This window comes from Rhinatrema bivittatum, chromosome 4 (genome assembly GCF_901001135.1).
Source record: "Rhinatrema bivittatum chromosome 4, aRhiBiv1.1, whole genome shotgun sequence".
NCBI classification, from domain to species: domain Eukaryota; kingdom Metazoa; phylum Chordata; class Amphibia; order Gymnophiona; family Rhinatrematidae; genus Rhinatrema; species Rhinatrema bivittatum.
The window spans coordinates 387,687,247-387,707,276 of record NC_042618.1 but is presented as its reverse complement, the minus strand read 5'-3'; positions in this window follow the sequence as shown (position 1 = coordinate 387,707,276).

Sequence of the window (20,030 nt, the reverse complement as noted above, 5' to 3'; positions counted from 1 at the left end):
GTTAAACGCTAAATGCTTTTGAATATGGACCAAAGTCAGGCAAATAAAGGTAATAAAATATCCACATGTAGTTTCATCTAGGTTGACAAACTACACATGGCATTTAAAGAAAACCACCAGCAGATTCAGTTCCGATCTCCACTCATGGGCAGATTTCTTGAGATTTTGCTCACATCCATGAGAAAAAAAAAATCTAATACAGTTTGTTTTATGTAAACCATGTGCAATTTGATCTGGTTCGACTTTATCTCTTATTAGCTTGCATAATCCTAATTTTGAGATTATCATTTTATATATTTAAATATAAGCACAGAGTTAAATTTCATAGCTAATTTCTTAGTTCTACTCAGCTCAGTGTTTCAAGTATAGATCATTTACTGTTTGGCATACAAATTCAGGGCTTAATTATCATAGGTCATGCATAAGTAGCTTGTACTCATGTAATTGCTATTTTATAAACATTGAATGAATACGTGTAGTTTGTGTTTCACACGCAAACATATACGTACAAAAAAAAGGGCAGTCTAGGGAAAAGACCAACAGTTACACATATAAGTTGCTATAAAGTACATACGCATGTACATTTAGCAACTTACTTGCATAATTTTGTACCTATTTATCTTGTGTAATTGATATTAGATTTGCTTATTGTGTACTATTGATTGGGTGGGATGCCTGGGTGAAGTGGGGGAAGTTCATGCTAAAGAACCAGAAAGATCTCAATGACTTGGAGAAAGACTGGGCGAATCCATGGAGGAATCAGAAATCTCACTGGTAATTTTAAGTACACATGCATGTTTTAAAGTATACTGACTTATGTGCACAAATCGGGTTTTACACAAGCAAGCTTTTTTTTTGCGCATCAAATATGCATGCATATTTTTTCTAAAATGGAAGGAAAAGTATGAGTATTCAATGCATCAAAATGCATACCTATACTTTAGAATATGCACATATCTGATACATGTGGGTTATAAAATACAGTATATGCACACATATGGGGCCTCAAGGAGTTCTTTTAAAGTTATCCACCCTTTAATTTTTCTTCCTCTCACAGAGGTGAATAAAAGATATGTTATCTAGTAACAGGCAGCTCTTTTATAAGGCAAAGCTACTGTTTCATTTTCATAATTGTTCAAGTGTAAGTATGCATAATACATTTTTTTCCTATTTTGACAGTAAGATGTACATTACTTCAATTACCTTTGCATTAGAGACATAAGAGTACCTTTTCTATCTAATTGGAAAATGACTATTTTTAGAAAACATGTCCATGCTTAAAATGTACCTTATTTCAATATTTTACCAATCATCACGTAATATAACGTAAATATACAATTACTGTGGGTAGAGATGTATGGAAAATTTGAGGGCACATTCAAGCCAGGCAAATTTCAGTTTAGTTTGCGTTCAATAGATTTTTTGGATTTTCCCTGGAATTTGGAAGAAAATGTAGTCATGTTTTTTCTGCAAATCCATGAAAAACCTGAGCAGATTCACAAACCAATGCAATAAGATGCCCAGTAAAACATGCACTCGTAATGAGCACCCGTTTTTCTAATGCGCGCACAACCACCTTTCCTGGGCACCCGATGCAATATTAAAATAAGCTCTGCATTAAAAAGGATGCACTAGAGAGAAATTATGCATCCCTAGGGCATTGGGTGCCCAGGAGACCTGGCAGTGTGCCCACAACTGCAATGGGCGCTCAATAGGCACTTCTGTTTTATCCTGCCTCAGTTGATTTATACACACAATATACAATAGCACAATAGCAAAGAGCTAAATTGGCCTGGAGCATGTATATTGAATGTATATTGCAGCCAGAAATGTTTTTAATCAATCAATTTCATTAATTTATAATTATTAATTAATGTAAGCAGTTGATCTACTATCTGAGGTTCCTCCTCTGTGGAGGAACCAAAGAGAACCGTATTTTTTATTTTCTCAAGAGCCCATGACTTGTGGTATGACTTAACTCCAGCTTCAGGGCTAGCGTTAAATTTGCCACATTAAAATGTGTGCATTGGATGTCCAGGGATTTACTGCATCAGGGGGTAATAGCTAATAGTCTCATATACAAGGAATTTACATGTGATGAGTGCTTTAGCTACACAGTTGTTTGGGCACGTGTTTTTGATGCACTAATCCCTTAATTGCATCAGGTGTATGTAAATATTGTGCTGTTCAATTTCTCCCCTTCCATCCCAAGTTTATTTTCCTTGTTTTTTGTAACTTTCCCTCTCCCTTTTTCTGATTCACTGTATTTAAAGTTTAAGGTTCTTATTGAAAATATTGTTTTTTACGTTACGTTATGCTTTACACTCCTTGTTATTTGTAAACCGGGTTGATGTGATGCCTATCATGAAACTCGGTATAACAAAAACAATAAATAAATAAATAAATAAATAAATAAATAAGGTGTTAGACTAGCACATCCAAAACAAGTGTTCAACTGCTGGTTAACCTGTGCCTAGGTTGGGTGCACTTTATTATATCGGCCCCTCAATGTAGATGTATCATGCATATGCCAATACATGGGACTTTGCACTAGTTCATTCTAGGCTCAGCAAATTGAGAAAATCTATGAGAACTTTGTGGAATTTAAGGAATCCACATTAGATATTTTGAAAGAAAGTTTATTAAAATAATATGACAAATGTGCAACTATTTTCAGGTTTATTAAGGGGCTAATATACTAAGAGGTCAATACTGAAAAGAAAACAGGTCATTCATCAAATCGTGTTAGGGCCCTAACGCAAATTAAATGGAATTTAATGCACAATAAATGCGTGATATTTATCACATCGTGCGTTAGTATGTAAATATGATAATGAGTATGCAAAAGCTAGAACATTATGCAAATTAGGGTTTCCTACCTCATGCCAGTTGCAATTCCCAACACGCCGGCAGAGATGAGGTAGAAGGACGCCATATGTATTACCCACTATGCCATAGAATGTACCTTTGTAGTTCTAAAAAGTAGATTTTGCTGTTTGGACAAAATGGGGGGAGTTTTAATGTACATCCCACCCAGAGTCACTGAGATAGTTCTACTATGCTGTGTATTCCATAACCTTGCTCTACAGCATGGTATCCCAGTAGACATTGTTCTATATATTAGGGGTGTGCATTCGTTTGCAATGTATTGGCAATCCACAACGTATATATCCATATTCATTGTATTTGTGCGGTCGCGAAACGTATCGTAACTCCCCACGAATATAACATATCATCCGTTCCATACGTTTGGCTCGATCGCAGATTTCTTAGCGGCCAGTTCAAATAGGAGAACGCCATTTGGGTGTATCCATAGCCAAAAACCAGCCCTTTCCTGTGAGTCATCAGTGACCTCACAGCCCTGTCAGAGTAGGTCGGACAGATTGGCAAGGAGACCAGAATGCAAAGTATCAGTGAAAATAATTTTTGCAATGCAGTCAATCGTGCTCTCACTCAGTGGTCGGTGACGCTTCGGCTGATGACCCAGCACTATTTATACTTAAGCATGTGGCGTGCCACACACTTTCTTTGCAGTGGAGATCTGGGGAGGTGGTCTGTCTCTGCGGAAGGTGGCTGCACTCAGAGCTAGTCTGAGTTCTCAAATGTGTATTTAATTGGTAGCTAGGCCAGCTACTTTGATAGAAAAAGATATTTGTTCTGCATTTGGCTGCAGTACCAGCTAGCCCTGTTTTTTTTTAAGCGCTTTTTTTAGTTGATCTGAGACGGTCTCTCTGTGCCACGGAGAGAAGCTGCTAGCAGTGGCATTTTGCTGCTTAATTCACCCCTGGGGTAGGTTGCAAGCACCATTTGGGTGTTGTGGGTGGGAGAGATTTATTCAATTTCTAGCTACTTTGCAAGAATTTCTATTGAAAAATATATTTCATTGATTTTCCTGCTGTGCCAATTCCAGCTTTTTTGTTAACTGCATTTTTTAATTGAACTCACTCAGTCTCTCTGTGCACTGGGCATCAGTGCCAGTGGGCACTGGGTAGTTTTGCAGACTCAATTATATTGGAACAGTGGGTGTCTGTGAAGCCAAATCCCCAGTGGGCCTCTTTTGTAATTACCACTTTGTTGTGTGCCCACACATTACATTAGTGCACATCAAGGCACTGTGCCCGTGGGCAGCCAGTTTTGCAGACTCAAGTATATTGGGACAGCGGTGGTCTGTGAAGCCAAATCCCCAGTGGGCCTCTTTTGTAGTTACCACTTTGTTGTGTGCACACACATTACATTAGTGCATATCAAGGCACTGTGCCCATGGGCAGCCAGTTTTGCAGACTCAAGTATATTGGGACAGCGGTGGTCTGTGAAGCCAAATCCCCAGTGGGCCTCTTTTGGAAATAATTATTTTAATTGAAATCCCTAGTAGGCAGTGACATTAAATCCATAATGTCAGGGAAAGCTAGATGTGGTCGAGTGATTGGGACTGGCAGAGGAGGCACTTCAAAAGGTACTACTGCCAGTCCCCCATTAAAGTTAAAAAGGGACCTGTTGCAATCTAAACTTTTGGAAGGGCAGGCAGTTCCATCTGGAAAAAAATGAAATCTAAACATGATGCATCATTACCACCTGTTTCTGACCCTGTAGTTTTGGAGGTGAGGGAAGGGGAGGCTGAGTCATGTAAGACAAAATGGCGACACCCAAAATTAGCAGTGCGACAGCAGTCTCAACTTAGCGTTGACAATGTAGCGCAGGCACTGTTTACTTCTGATTCCAATAAAGAACCATCTTGTGTGGGATTCTCATCAGAAATGGAAGAAGTAATAGCTGATGAAGGTTTAGGAGGATCCGTTAGTCCTGTCTTAGCCTCCACTTCAGTGCTGCAGAGGAGAGATAAAACTGATGATGAGGAGGAAGAGCAGTCAGCGCAGGCACAGAGTGTGACTGATGCCCCTGGCATTGCTTCTCAGGGTGCACCCTCTACTTCAGCTCCAGTGCCAGCATCCACCCCCAAGGCTATACAGAAGGGAGGATCATGAAAGACATCTGCGATCTGGAGCCACTTTCAAGTGACGGAGGACCCACGTTTTGCTTGGTGTAATTACTGTGGAAGGGCTATTAGCAGAGGCAAGCAAATGGGACATTTATCTAATTTTGTCCTGACGAATCATATGAAGAGGCAACACCAAACAGTTCTACCATCTGGGGATGGTGGCAGTACCAGTCAGGGGACCCCTTCCAAGCAACATAAACTGGATGAAAGGAAGCAGAATCACCCCACGCCCTCAGACCCTTCTAGCAGTCAGGTGGCAGGCCAGCAACCCCCTGATATGTGGCAGAAGTGACAACCCACCATGGAGGAAATGGGGTGGAGTGCAGTAACGCTATCCCAGGATAGGAGGCAGGTAGCCTCAAAAGTTGTAACCAGGAGCATTAGGGAAATGATTGCCCTTGATGACCAGCCTTTGCAGATAGTGGAGAATGTGGGTTTCAAGCATTTTCTGAAGGTCGTAATTCCAAATTCCAAAGTCCCCTCCAGAACCACATTTAGCAGAAAGGTCATCCCTAGCCTGTACAAGCAGTGTCACAGTCTCATCCAAACGCTGCTAGCTAAGGCAGAGGGGAGTGTGCATTTCACCTGCGATATCTGGACCGCCATGAATGCTGCATACTCTTACCTCTCCCTGACAGCACACTGGTGGGACCTGGCTGAGACAGGGGCAGGCAGCAACTCTAATAGTGAACAAGTATCAGGGTGGAGGTGGGCTTTACTGCACACTCACTGATGGACCAGGCCCATACCGCAGCCAATATTCTAGCATGCATCAGGCAGATGCTGGAGAGCTGGCAACTACACCAGCGAGACAGGAATCCTCAGCCAGGGTTCTTTGTCACAGACAATGGTGCAAACATGGTTAAGGCAATAACCAACGGGTGCTTTAAGAATATCTGATGTTTTGCACACACTCTGCACCTGATAGTGAAGTCAGCTCTGTGGTTGGATTCCAATGACTAAGAGAATGAATACCTGCATAGGTTAATACAGAAGTGCAGGAACATAGCAGCACACTTGCACAGAAGTGTGAAGGCAGGGCAGGTTCTCCGACAAAAGCAGACTGATTTGGAGATGCCTCATAAGCGTCTCAAGACTGCCACCCGGTGGAATTCCACCTTTATGATGCTGCAGAGGTTAGTGGAGCTGCAGACACTAGGGATGTGAATCGTGTCCTCGATCGTCTTAACGATCGATTTCGGCTGGGAGGGGGAGGGAATCGTATTGTTGCCGTTTGGGGGGGTAAAATATCGTGAAAAATCGTGAAAAATCTAAAAATCGAAAAATCGCAAAACCGGCACATTAAAACCCCCTAAAACCCACCCCCGACCCTTTAAATTAAATCCCCCACCCTCCCGAACCCCCCCCCCAAATGACTTAAATAACCTGCGGGTCCAGCGGCGGTCCGGAACGGCAGCGGTCCGGAACGGGCTCCTGCTCCTGAATCTTGTTGTCTTCAGCCGGCGCCATTTTCCAAAATGGCGCCGAAAAATGGCGGCGGACATAGACGAACACGATTGGACGGCAGGAGGTCCTTCCGGACCCCCGCTGGACTTTTGGCAAGTCTCGTGGGGGTCAGGAGGCCCCGAACAAGCTGGCCAAAAGTTCCTGGAGGTCCAGCGGGGGTCAGGGAGCGATTTCCCGCCGCGAATCGTTTTCGTACGGAAAATGGCGCCGGCAGGAGATCGACTGCAGGAGGTCGTTCAGCGAGGTTCCGGCGCCTCGCTGAACAACCTCCTGCAGTCGATCTCCTGCCGGCGCCATTTTCCGTACGAAAACGATTTGCGGCGGGAAATCGCTCCCTGACCCCCGCTGGACCTCCAGGAACTTTTGGCCAGCTTGTGGGGGGCCTCCTGACCCCCACGAGACTTGCCAAAAGTCCAGCGGGGGTCCGGAAGGACCTCCTGCCGTCCAATCGTGTTCGTCTATGGCCGCCGCCATTTTTCGGCGCCATTTTGGAAAATGGCGCCGGCTGAAGACAACAAGATTCAGGAGCAGGAGCCCGTTCCGGACCGCTGCCGTTCCGGACCGCCGCTGGACCCGCAGGTTATTTAAGTCATTTGGGGGGGGTTCGGGAGGGTGGGGGATTTAATTTAAAGGGTCGGGGGTGGGTTTTAGGGGGTTTTAGTGTGCCAGCTCACGATTCTAACGATTTATAACGATAAATCGTTAGAATCTCTATTGTATTGTGTTCCATAACGGTTTAAGACGATATTAAAATTATCGGACGATAATTTTAATCGTCCTAAAACGATTCACATCCCTAGCAGACACCCCTTCATGATCTTTCTGTTTCAATGGACATAGGTATGCAGAATCCCCTAGGGCATCATGATTGCTTAGTCATGATTCAGCTGATAAAAATCCTGCAGCCCTTCAAGGATGTCATGGAGGAGCTGAGTTCCAGAAGTGCCAACTTGGCTGACATCATCCCTATAGTTAATTCCCTGGATGAAAATTTGGAGGGCTTTAAACAGGAAGAGGGAATGACAGCTGAGATGCTGCATTGTCTGGACGTTTTGCAGCAGCAGGTGAAAGAGAGATTAAGGCCTTTAACAGAACAGAACACATACATGCTCACCACAGTCTGTGATCCCCATGTGAAAGGGAAACTCACCCTACAGTACGATTGTCTCTTATTGGTGAAGGACCTGCTGTTAGCAAAAGTCCGTGAACAGGAGCGCCATAGGCAGAAACAGATTAGGTGTGAAGCAGAGGAGGAAACAGTGGACACTTCAGAGAGTTATGCTAGCCGAAGCAGGAGCAGTACTCTGTCAGCAAGAGCTAGTACATCCTCCTCCTCCACTTCAGAATGTCAAAGGCATGTGGCCCATAAAGATTCATCTTCTGTGCTACGGGCTAGAGAGCAAGCAACTGGCATGAGTGACTCTCAACCCACCCAAGCAAAGGAGATACCAGCACAGCTGTCAGTGACACGGTATCTCTCAGAACCCACAGAGGACATGCAGACAGATCCACTGGCATATTGGGCACACAAGTCCACTGTCTGGCCACACCTAGCCAAAGTGGCTCAGCGATATCTGTCATGTCCACCAACCAGTGTGCCCAGTGAACGTGTCTTTTCAATGACAGGGGATATCATGAGCCCTCACCGCTCAAGGCTGGCACCAGAGTTGATGAAAATACTATTATTTTTTAAAATAAACATGCCTTTGCTTGGGTTTCCAAATTTTCCCTGTGAATGGTAAGATAAATAAAACGCTGTGCCTGTCCATCCACTGTCCAGGCCATACGTCCCCACAAGGGCCTGACCTGAAACGCTGTGCCTGTCCGTCCACTGTCCAGGCCGTACGTCCCTACAAGGGCCTGACCTGTAACGCTGTGCCTGTCCATCCACTGTCCAGACCGTATGTCCCTACAAGGGCCTGACCTGTAACGCTGTACCTGTCCGTCCACATTTGGAATGTAAGATCATAAAAAACTGACTTAAGATGTTTGGAGCTTGCATATTTCATGTGCTCAATTGAAAGCCTTGCAGCAGCTCCAACTGCCTCCTATGCTCCAGATAATATAAGCACTGCAGCACATGTACCTGACCTGAAATGCTGTGCCTGTCTGTCCACTGTCTAGGCTGTACGTCCCTACAAGGGCCTGACCTGTAACGCTGTGCCTGTCCATCCACATTTGGAATGTAAGAACATAAAAATCTGACAAGATGTTTGGAGCTTGCATATTTCATATGCTCAATATTTTTCATGACCTTGCCAACAGTAATGTTTCTAGTACTATCGAAAACTGGTGGCAGTTGCACTCTAGTTCATGCTCTGTGTTCCCATTGTTTTCAGAGGCACTGTGTAAACCACAAAGTCAACATAGGTTGATTTTGTAAATTTGGACTTGAGTAGTGGTTTTCTTATTTCTGAGAGTTCTTCATGTTCCTTTGTCATCAGCTGAAGTGCATAAGTACAGTTAATAGCTTCTAGGTATTCACAAATAATCTCCAGCTCAGTTCTTGTTTCACAAATGGCAGTCTCTATTGCTATAAAAGCATCCTCTGTTGAATTATCTTTCAGAAATGAAAAAGATGCCATTTTCTTCTGGCAGTGAACCAGTTCAGGAAGAAGTGACAGGTCAAACCACAACATACCTGCACAAAGGAAATCCTCTAATATTGTGCCTGTCCGTCCAGGATTTATGTTCCTACAAGGGTTTGACCTCTGTCCTTGAATGCTATGCCTATTCATCCAGGCCTTATGTCCCTACAAGGGTTTCACCTCTATCATCGAATGCTGTGCATGTTTGTCCAGGCCTTATGTCTCTACAAGGGTTTAACCTCTATCCTCGAATGCTGTGCCTGTCCATCCAGGCCTTATGTCCCTACAAGGGCTTAACCTCGAATGCTTTTCCTGTCCGTCCAGGCCTTATGGCCCTACCTGGGCTTGACCTCTGTCCTCAAATGCTGTACCTGCCTGTTCATCCAGGCCTTATGTTCCTACAAGGGTTTGACCTCTGTCCTCAACTGCTGTGCCTGTCTGTTCATACAGGCCTTATGTCCCTACAAGGGTTTGACCTCTATCCTCGAATGCTGTGCCTGTCCATCCAGGCCTTATGTCCCTAAAAGGGTTTGACCTCTATCCTCGAATGCTGTGCCTGTCCGTCCAGGCCTTAGGTCCCTACAAGGGTTTGACCTCTATCCTCAAATGCTGTGCCTGTTCGTCCAGGCCTTATGTCCCTACAAGGGTTTTTACCTCTATCCTCGAATGCTGTGCCTGTCCGTCCAGGCCTTATGTCCCTACATAGGCTTGATCTCTGTCCTCAAATGCTGTGCCTGCCTGTTTGTCCAGGCCTTTTGTCCCTATGAGGGCTTGACTTCAAACACTGTGCCTATCCGCCACATTTGGAAAGTATGAACATAAAAAGCTGACTTAAGATATTTGGAGCTTGCATATTTCATATGCTCAATAGTTTTAATGACCTTCCTAATATGGGCCATGATCCCTAAATCTCTCCTAGGTTTCAACATTAATGTTTCTTCTAGTACTATAGAAAACTGGTGTAGTGGCACTCTAGTTCATCCTCTGTATTCCCATTGTTTACACAGGCACTGTAGGGTACAAAGCCAACATAGGTTGATATTGTAGATTTGGGCGGGAGATGATGTCAGCGCTTCTTTTGGTCCTAATGACTGAACCCTCATTGCAAAGGGAAACCTCAGTCTCTGGCAATTCAAACTACTAATCCTTCACAGCATGGATCCTTAAATAAAACAAACAATTTTCTTTAGTTTCAGGGCAGAGAAGAGAACTTCCTCCGTCTTGCTCATGAAGTCATGATCTGTTTGCAAATGCTTAAATCCTGACAATTTGTACCATTATACACTCTAGGGACCAACCCATTCCAGGGAGCCCTTTGCAGCTCAAAGGAAAGGGAACTCTCCCCAGGTGTAGCAGCCTATCTCTTAGCATCTGTTGACCCATGTTCAGAATGAGAAAAGAGCTCTGTGGCAAACACAGTGAGACCATGCTCACAGTGAGACCATGCTCCACATCAGCATGCTTTGAAGGCTCGTGCTCCACTCTAGGGGCCAACCCATTCCAAGGAAGCCCTTTCCTGCTCAAAGGAAAGGGAACTCTCCCCGGTGTAGCCACTGCCAGCCTATCTTTTAGCACCTGTTGACCCATGTTGAACCGCTGTCACATGGCACCCTACTCCACTTCGCCACACTTTGAAGGCTCATGCTCCACTCTAGGGGCCAACCCATTCCGGGGAGCCCTTTCCTGCTCAAAGGAAAGGGAACTCTCCCCGGGTGTAGCCAGCCTGTATCTACCCTCTGACCCATGTTGAACCGATGTTTACATGGAAACCTCCTCTGCCTCGGCCTTGTAAATTCTCATTTGTACATCTGCTAACTCCACCAGATTTTAAAAGACCAGCGAGAGCTCACTAGACGCCAACGGAAACACCCCACTCTAGGGGCGAACCCATTCTAGGGAGCCCTTTTCTGTGCAAAGGAAAGGGAACTCTCCCTGTGTGTAGCCAGCCTGTATCTACCCTCTGCCACTCTGCCTTGCTGCCATACACCAGATGACTCACTCAACTCCTTGTGGTGTTCTTGCCACTATCATGGTTGCTCAGTGTATTTTTGCTAGTCTTTCTGCTTGCTATGTTCCCCCTTCATTGTGCTGTTGGATGTCAATGCCACTTGTCTTGCTGCTTTGCCTGTCGTGCTGCCTTCGAGGGTTCATGCATCTGTTATCGGTGCTCTCTTTTGAAGCTGTGGTGTGTTTTTGACACTCTTGCTGCTGCTTTGCACCTCTATTAAAGCACTCTTGCCACTCCTGGTACCCCTTTGCCCCTTTAAAGTACCTTAGGCTATTCATGCCACTTTGGTGCCACTTTGCTACAGTCTAAGTACCTTGGAGCTCTTTCTTGTTCTGATGATTGCTCCCCAGAAGTTTCATCAAAATTGATAAGAAAACTCCAATTCTGCAGCCAAAAATAGGCTGCAAATACTTCCCCCATTGACTTTAATGGGAATCGGAAAACGAATACAACTTATCAACGGATTGGGGCAGCCATTGAATGAATGCAACATATTTGGGTCCCAACGAATACGAATATCGAATTGGACAAATCCGTCCCTTCAGCACATCCCTACTATATATACCCAGGATCCCCCATTTCCCCCGCAAAAGCTAAAGAGACCACACAGACAGCCAGCTTTGGCAAAGCATCATACAACACTACTTTGCTTGTTAGCCCTCATTTACTCCTTCCCTTTCCATGGAAGAGAGCCCAGCAGAATGTTTAAAGCTGGTCCATCTCTACCTTTCTTTTACTCCCTGTCCTCTGTCTGGGTCAGTGTGTTACTGAAACCACTTAGGTCTTGTTAGGCAACATAGTCATAGTGGAGCAATAGGTGCAATAGACTGTAGTAAACAAAGACCACACTAAATTATCCTAACACCAATGAGATATGGCAGGTCTAATAATGTCTTAGTATTTGTCAGTCAAAAAGATTAATGTCTCACCATAGCCTTCATGTAATATTCAATCAGAGGTCCTAGGCAAATTTACATGCCATATTGTATTTTTATTTTCTGCAATCTGTTTACAATAATGCTTTCAAACATACAGTTTTTTACACACACATGTGGACCACTATATATTTGTTACCTATTATAATCCCATCATATTACCTAAAATACCACATCACATACACCATTCATGTTTTACCCTTCAATCATTCCATACATATCATTCACCCAAAACTCACATAAAACCATATCCATACTAAAACATACGTTGCAAAGTACAACTACAGTTGTCTCTGTATAACCTTAATCGATGTGGAACACAATGTATTTTGTGTACTGTGATACTGTTTTTTTCATATTTTAATCATTATATCAGGCAATTTAAGTATACTTTAAAACATAAATGTCTCCTTGTTATCAAATGCTTATGTCCTATACTACCGCTGTTGTTGCTGTGCTATTGTATCATACTAAATACAACCATAATTATAACAGAAACTTAAATGATGGTATCATATCATACTGTCCTCGTATAGTACTGCCATCCAACAAGAGCCTCATTTCACCCCACCTCTAGGGCTTCCTCAGGGACATCAACCTTTCAAATGCTGAACCATATCTCCACTTGTTGCCTTATTTATTAAAACTAACGTGCTTAAGTTTGTAAATCGTGGTCCAATGTGTCATAGCATCATCGGGTTTGATGATTATTATATACTAGCAACTGTACCCATTCTATGCCCAGGCAGCGAGCCTTTTTATTGGCACATCTGCTTTTGTTTTGAGCCGAATTTCCCTAGAAATTCACTGTAAGAGTGTCCCTTTCACATACACACACCCTCATACAGGCTCCCTCACTCTCTGGCACACACACACATCTCCTCATATAAGTTCCCTCTCTGAAACCCACACTCAAGCATCCCGCGCACTCCCCCTCTTACCAACCAAGCTGTCTCTCGCACTCCCCCACACCCCCTCTCCTCTCTAACACACACATTCTCTCTCACCGGCATCCCCCTCCCCTCATATAGGCTCCCTCTCTCTGAAACCCACACTCAAGCATCCACCCACCCACCCTCTCTAACCTCCCATGCTCTCTCTCACACCCTCCCCACCCCCCTCGCACCAACCATGCTCTCTGTCACACACCCCCCCCCCGTCTCTCACATACACATTCTCTCTCACCGGCTTCCGCCCCCATGCTCTCTCTCACATCCTCCCCATCCCCCTCTGACCAACCATGCTCTCTGTCAAACCCCCTCTCTCACACACACACACCTCCCCTCATATAGGCTCCCTGTCTCTGAAACCCACACTCAAGCATCCCCCCACCCACCTTCTCTTGCCTCCCATGCTCTCTATCACACCCTCCCCACCCACCTCTCACCAACCATGCTCTCTGTCACCCCCTCTCTCACATACACATTCCCTCTCACCGGCATCCCATCCCCCCATGCTCTCTCTCATACCCTCCTGCTCTCTCTCACCCTCCCCAACACATTCTCTGTCACCGGCATGGCGCGGGTCCACCCACCTTCTCTTACCTCCCATGCTCTCTCTCACACCTTCCCCACCCCCCTCTTACCAACCATGCTCTCTGTCACCCCCTCTCTCACACACACACATTGTCTCTCACCAGCATGCCCCCCATGCTCTCTCTCACACCCTCCTGCTGTCTCTCACCCTCCCCGACACACATCCTCTCTCACCGGCATCCCCCTCCCCTCATATAGGCTCCCTCTCTCTGAAACCCACACTCGAGCATCCCCCATCCACCCTCTCTTACCTCCCATGCTCTCTCTCTCACACATTCCCCACCCCCCCTCTTACCAACCATGCTCTCTGTCACCCCCCTCTCTCACACACACACACACACATATATACATATATTGTCTCTCACCAGCATCCCCCCCATGCTCTCTCTCATACCCTCCTGCTGTCTCTCACCCTCCCCGACACACATCCTCTCTCACCGGCATCCCCCTCCCCTCATATAGGCTCCCTCTCTCTGAAACCCACACTCGAGCATCCCCCCACCCACCCTCTCTTACCTCCCATGCTCTCTCTCACACCCTCCCCACCTACCTCTCACCAACCATGCTCTCTGTCACCCCCCTCTCACACACACACATTGTCTCTCACCGGCATCCCCCCCATGCTCTGTTTCACACCCTCCTGCTCTCTCTCACACTCCCCTCTCCGACAAACATCTCTCACCAGCAAGCCGCGGGACCCACGCTGTTCACGGCGAAGATGAAGGATCTGTGCGCCGTTCATGGCAAAGATGAAGGCCCAGAACACCGTTCGCAACACACGGGGGCCTTCCATTTTCGGCGTGATTAGAAAATAGCAGCGTAGATCAGAAAATAGCAGTGGAGACCCGGCATGCTGCGAACGGAGCGTGTCCCGCAGCACACGCTCCGTTCGCGGCGAAAATGAAGGCCCGGGCGTGCCGAACACAGCACACGGAGGCCTTCCCGTTTCACTATGAACGGCGTGCTGGGCCTTCCTCCTTACCGCGCATGGAGCGTGTGCCATGGGACGCACTCCGTTCACTGCATGCCAGGGTCTCCTCTGCTATATTCTGCCTCTCCTGTGATGGCTGCTGTCCTTCCAACCTGTGCCGTGTTTGAGCCGCCTGCGTCATCTATCGGCGGGCTGGGAAACTCAATGCCACTCGAAATTAGACTGCAGAGAAGCTTTAAACTTTTCAAAGTAAGTCTAAAAACCTGGCTTTTTAAACAGGCTTTTTATAAGGAGAAAGAAGAAAACAAATGAGTGCATAAGTAAGCACCAAGCAATCAGTTTTCAAAATTTTTCTTTCCTATCTCCTAATACATATTAGAGTGTTAAATTTATATAGGAACAGCAAAGAAGTTTTTCAACCAACATATAAGCAAAATCAACACATAGCTTTTTATATTATAAAAAACATGTTACTATTCACTAATGGCACATCTATAATATGTAATCTATACCAATCAACTATTAATACTATTTGTGCCTTTTTGTAAAATGTTGTGAATGTGAATTAACTTAACAAAGGTATAGAAAAGATTTTAAATAAATAAAAATAAATAAATAAATATTATAGTGCCATCTATAGGCAGGCTGCGGAACATCCGTGATCACTGACGGTCACACTCCAAGCCCGATATATTATGGATTCCTTTATAAACTTCACGTCCAAACTATTTCATATGGGGTAACGTTTCCACATCACGCTGACTGTATTTTTCATATCCTCAACATATTCTCTCCACTTTTCAGCAATTGTGAGAAAAATGGCAATGTAAGACACTTCCTTACTTCATACTAACATGGTAGGAGCACTGGATGGCCATCACCATCTTGTGCTCCTACCATGTGACAGGGGCTGACCAATGGCACCGGTAGCCCTGTGACATAGTAAGGGCAAAGGCTATCGGTGCCATTTTGATTACTGGCAGCCGATGGCCCGAGTGCAGGAGATCGCTCCTGGACCACCGCTGGACCACCAGGGGCTTTAGGCAAGTCTTGGGGGAACCTCCTGACCCCCACAAGACTTGCCAAAACTCCAGCGGGGGTCCAGGAGCGACCTCCTGCACTCAGACCGTCGGCTGCCAGTATTCAAAATGGCGCCGATAGCCTTTGCCCTTACTATGTCACAGGGGCTACCGGTGTCATTGGTCAGCCCCTGTCACAAGATGGCGCCGGCCATCCAGTGCTCCTACCATGTGACAGGGTCCGGCCAATGGCATGGATACCCTGTCACATTGTAAGGGCAAAGGGCCATCGGCGCCATTTTGATTAGTGGCAGCCGATGGCCCAGGAGCGGGAGATCACTCCAGGGACCCCCACTGGACCACCAGGTACCTGTAAAACGTTTTTGGGGGGTCAGGAGGGTGGGGGTATTAGTTTAAAGGGTCGGGGTGGGTTTAGGGGTTATTTTTGTGTGCCGTTTTTCCCGCCCTCCCCCAAAATGATAAGAGAACCCCCATGATCAATATCGTGGGGTTTTCCTTGCATTTTGGGGGAATCCCCGATTTCTGACGATATTATCGTCCGATATTTTCAATCATCCGAAGCCCGATTCACATCCCTAGTCATTATATACAGTACATACAGCAAAGATATTACATATATACTGTTGTTACATATAGGCTTGGGTTAATAAGTGAGGGAGAGAGGAAGGTGTATAGTTTGGGTGAGATATTATCCATTTGGATCTGTAACAGCAGGGAGTTTGACAATTCAAAGTGTTTTTCTGATGAAGTAATATATACTATATGAGGTCGGTTGGGTAATCCATTGTTAAGCGTTCTTTGGTAGATCTAGGGATGTAGAATTTTTCTTGTTGTTGGGTTGCGTGTGTACTTGGTGGGCTGGTTGATTGAGTGAATCTGAGTAGGATCTGGTAAACAACCAGGTTTTCAGGTCTTTTTTGAACATTTTGATGCTTGGTTGAGTTCTTATTCCAGTTGGTGTTGAGTTCCATAGTGTGGGGCTGGCGATGATATGGCTCTCTCACATGTTGTGCTCAGTCGAGTAGTTCTTGCGTGAGGGATTTTGAGGAGGCCTTTATTCATTGAGCGTAGGTTCCGTTTTGGAGTGTGTATTACGATGGATTTGCTTAGCCAATTGTTTTGTTGTCCTATGATTATTTTATGCAGGGTTCTAAGTACTTTGTATTCTATTCGGTATTTTATTGGGAACCAATGTAATGAGATGAGTGTTGGTGTGATGTGTTCATATTTTTTTGATCCAGTCAGAATTCTGGCGGCTGTGTTCTGTAGGATTTGGAGAGGATGGATGGTAGTGAAAGGTAGTCCAAGGAGTAGGGCTTTGCAGTAGTCTAGGTTGGAGAAGATGAGTAGTTGCAGGACTGTTCTGAAATCATCTTGTGTAAGGAATGGTTTAAGACATCTGAGTGTCAGTAGTTTGTGATATCCTTCCTTTATCTTGTTGGTTATTTGGGTTTTGAAGGATAGTTCTTTGTCAATGGTGATTCCTAGATTTCGCGTATGGGTGACAAGTGAGATTACTGTTTTGGGGTTTTCTGTTTTGAGCGGCTTCATGAGGGCGGTGTTGTTTTTTTTTTGTCTAGGATGATTAATTCAGTTTTATCGAAGTTTATTATGAGTTTCAGGTCATTTAGTTGCTTTTTGATTTCCGAGAGATAGATAGCTGTTCTATCGTATGTATCTTCCAAAGTATTCTGTATAGGGACTAGAATTTGTATACCGTCAGCATATAGGACGTGGGTCAGACCAAGGCATTCTAGTGTATGACAGATAGGGAGAAGGTATATGTTGAAGAGTGTAGCTGATAGAGCGGATCCTTGTAGAACTCCTGTGTTGAGGTTTACTTTATTCGAGAGGTTGTTGTTGTACATTACTTGGAAATTTCTATGTGATAGGTAGGAGGGGAACCATTTCAATGTGTTACCCACATTGATAGTCTGTCGATTAGGATGGAATGGTTGACTGTGTCGAAAGCAGCTGATAAATCCAGGAGGATTAATAGGTAGCTTTGTCCTTTGTCAAATCCTCTGATCACTGTGTCATTTAGTGAGAGCAGGAGAGATTCTGTGCTTAAGTTTTTCCTGAATCCAAATTGAGAGGGGTGAAGAATGTTGTTCGTGTCGAGGTAGTTGGAGAGTTGGGTTTGGGTGATTTTCTCTAAGATTTTGGCAATGAATGAAAAGTTTGATATAGGTCGGTAGTTTTGAATGTTCTCCGGGTCTAGATTGTTCTTTTTTTTATTAATGGTTTGATGATTGCTGATTTTAAGCATTCAGGGTATTTCCCTTCGGTGAGGGAAAGGTTGACTATGTCTGTTATTGTTTTGTTTATTGAGTTTACGATCAGTTTAATTGTCTGAATGGGGATACTATCAATGGGGTGGTTTGCTGGATTCATTTTTTTTGATTATATTTTGGATTTCAAGAGAGGATGCAGTGTCGAAGTTAGTCCATGTTGATGTAATTTTCCAATGCAATTTTGGGGTTTGGGTGTGTGTGTTGTTGTTGATGATGGAGTTGTTTTATTAGTTTTTTTTATTTTATCGGTGAAATATTCTGCAAATTCATTGCTGTTGTTTGTGCCGGAAGGTGTTCTTAGTTCATTTGGTGGTTTGGTGAGGCTTTGTACGATGTTGAATAGCATTCTGGGGTTATGGTGGTATTTATTTATTTTGTTCGAATATAAATCTTTTCTTGCATTATGTATTAGTTTTTTATAGTTTGCTAGGTGGGTTCGGTAGGCATTGAGTAGTGGGTCAGTTTTGTTCTTGCACCAGGATCTCCCTTTTTTTTCTGAGTTCTCGTTTGGCTGATCTTATGCTATCATTGTACCATCGATTTTGGTATTTTGGGTGTTTTATTGACTTTATGATGGTGGGGTTTATTCTATCTGCTATGTCTTTGGTGATGTTGAGTCATGAGTTTGTGGCTGTTTCTGCGTTTGTAAAGTCAATGTTTATGAGTTCATCTTGTAGATTTTGTTGCAGTGTTTCACTATCAAAGGGGGGTGGTATGCGAAGGTTCTTATGTTGTTGTTTTCATTTTTGGTGGGTGTCGTGTTGTAGGTAAGGGAGGCGAGGATGAGGGAGTGGTCTACCAAGGGATTTCAGTTGTTTTGGTTTGGTGTGTATCCCAGGTGTCCGTGTTGATACAAATTAAATCAAGGGTGTGTCCTGCTTTGTGAGTTGGTCCCTTGACAATTTGTTCTAGTCCCATTGTTGCTAATGCATCCGTGATTGTTTTGCATGTGGCTGTGAGAGGGTGGGTGTCCATATGCAAGTTGAAATCTCCCAGGATGATGATAGGCTTATTGAGTGTTAAGTTGGTTATGATGAATTCTATTACTGGAGAGCAGTTTCGTTCTAATGAGCTAGGGGGACAGTATAGTAGACAGATTTGTAATTTAAGTGAGTCGAATAGTGCGATTTCAAAGGGGGAAGATATCTTGAAAGCGATTAGTTTCATCTGCAATCTTTTTTTGCTGATTAACATGAGACTTTCGCCTATTTTTTTCAGTCTGGGGATTGAGATAATTTTGTATGTTGGGTCTTCTATTTGATTAAGACGTTGTCATAGTTTTTGATCCAGGTTTCAGTGATTGCTTTGAAGTCTGGTTTGTTATCAGTGAGTAAATCTGTGAGAATGGGCACTTTTTTTTTTTTAATATGGATTGTGCGTTTAATAGTATGAATGATAGTATCATACATTTGGTGTAAGTTTTCAAATTCCTATATGTAATGTTTGATCAATTGTACTCACTTTTTTCCTTGAGTTTTCTGCGTTCTTCATGAGGTGTGTTTTCCAGTTGAGGAGTAGTGGTATCCATTTTGCTTCATCCATTGGTTGGGATGTGATGGATTGGCATGCGTGTTGTTGTTGTTCAGAGCGGGCTGCCGAGTATACTTGGCTTTTTGCAAAGCCAGCACTTCCAGTCCTCTTGGGGGGGCTGCCTCCCACAGGATTAGGATGTCTTAAAATGAGCACTATGCGGACGCACGAAGGGGAGCACAAAGTGGCAGGCCCCTTAGTTGCGCTCCTTCAGCGCGCGATGCCCGGCGCAAGACGCCTATGGTGCGCCGCTGCTTTTTAAATCGATCTGTAGAGCATATTTCATTGGGGATGGCCACAACCATACACAGCAGAGCCCTGCTACACATAGCAAAGCAAACAGTCAATTCTCATGTACAGATGGTGAGGGTCTTGAGCCTTGGGCTGTCATGTTGGTTATTAGGGATGTGAATCATTTTAGGACGATTAAAATTATCGTCCGATAATTTTAATATTGTCTTAAACCGTTATGGAACACAATACAATACAGATTCTAACGATTTATCGTTATAAATCGTTAGAATCGTGAGCCGGCACACTAAAACCCCCTAAAACCCACCCCCGACCCTTTAAATTAAATCCCCCACCCTCCCGAACCCCCCCCCCCAATAACTTAAATAACCTGCGGGTCCAGCGGCGGTCCGGAACGGCAGCGGTCCGGAACGGGCTCCTGCTCCTGAATCTTGTCGTCTTCAGCCGGCGCCAT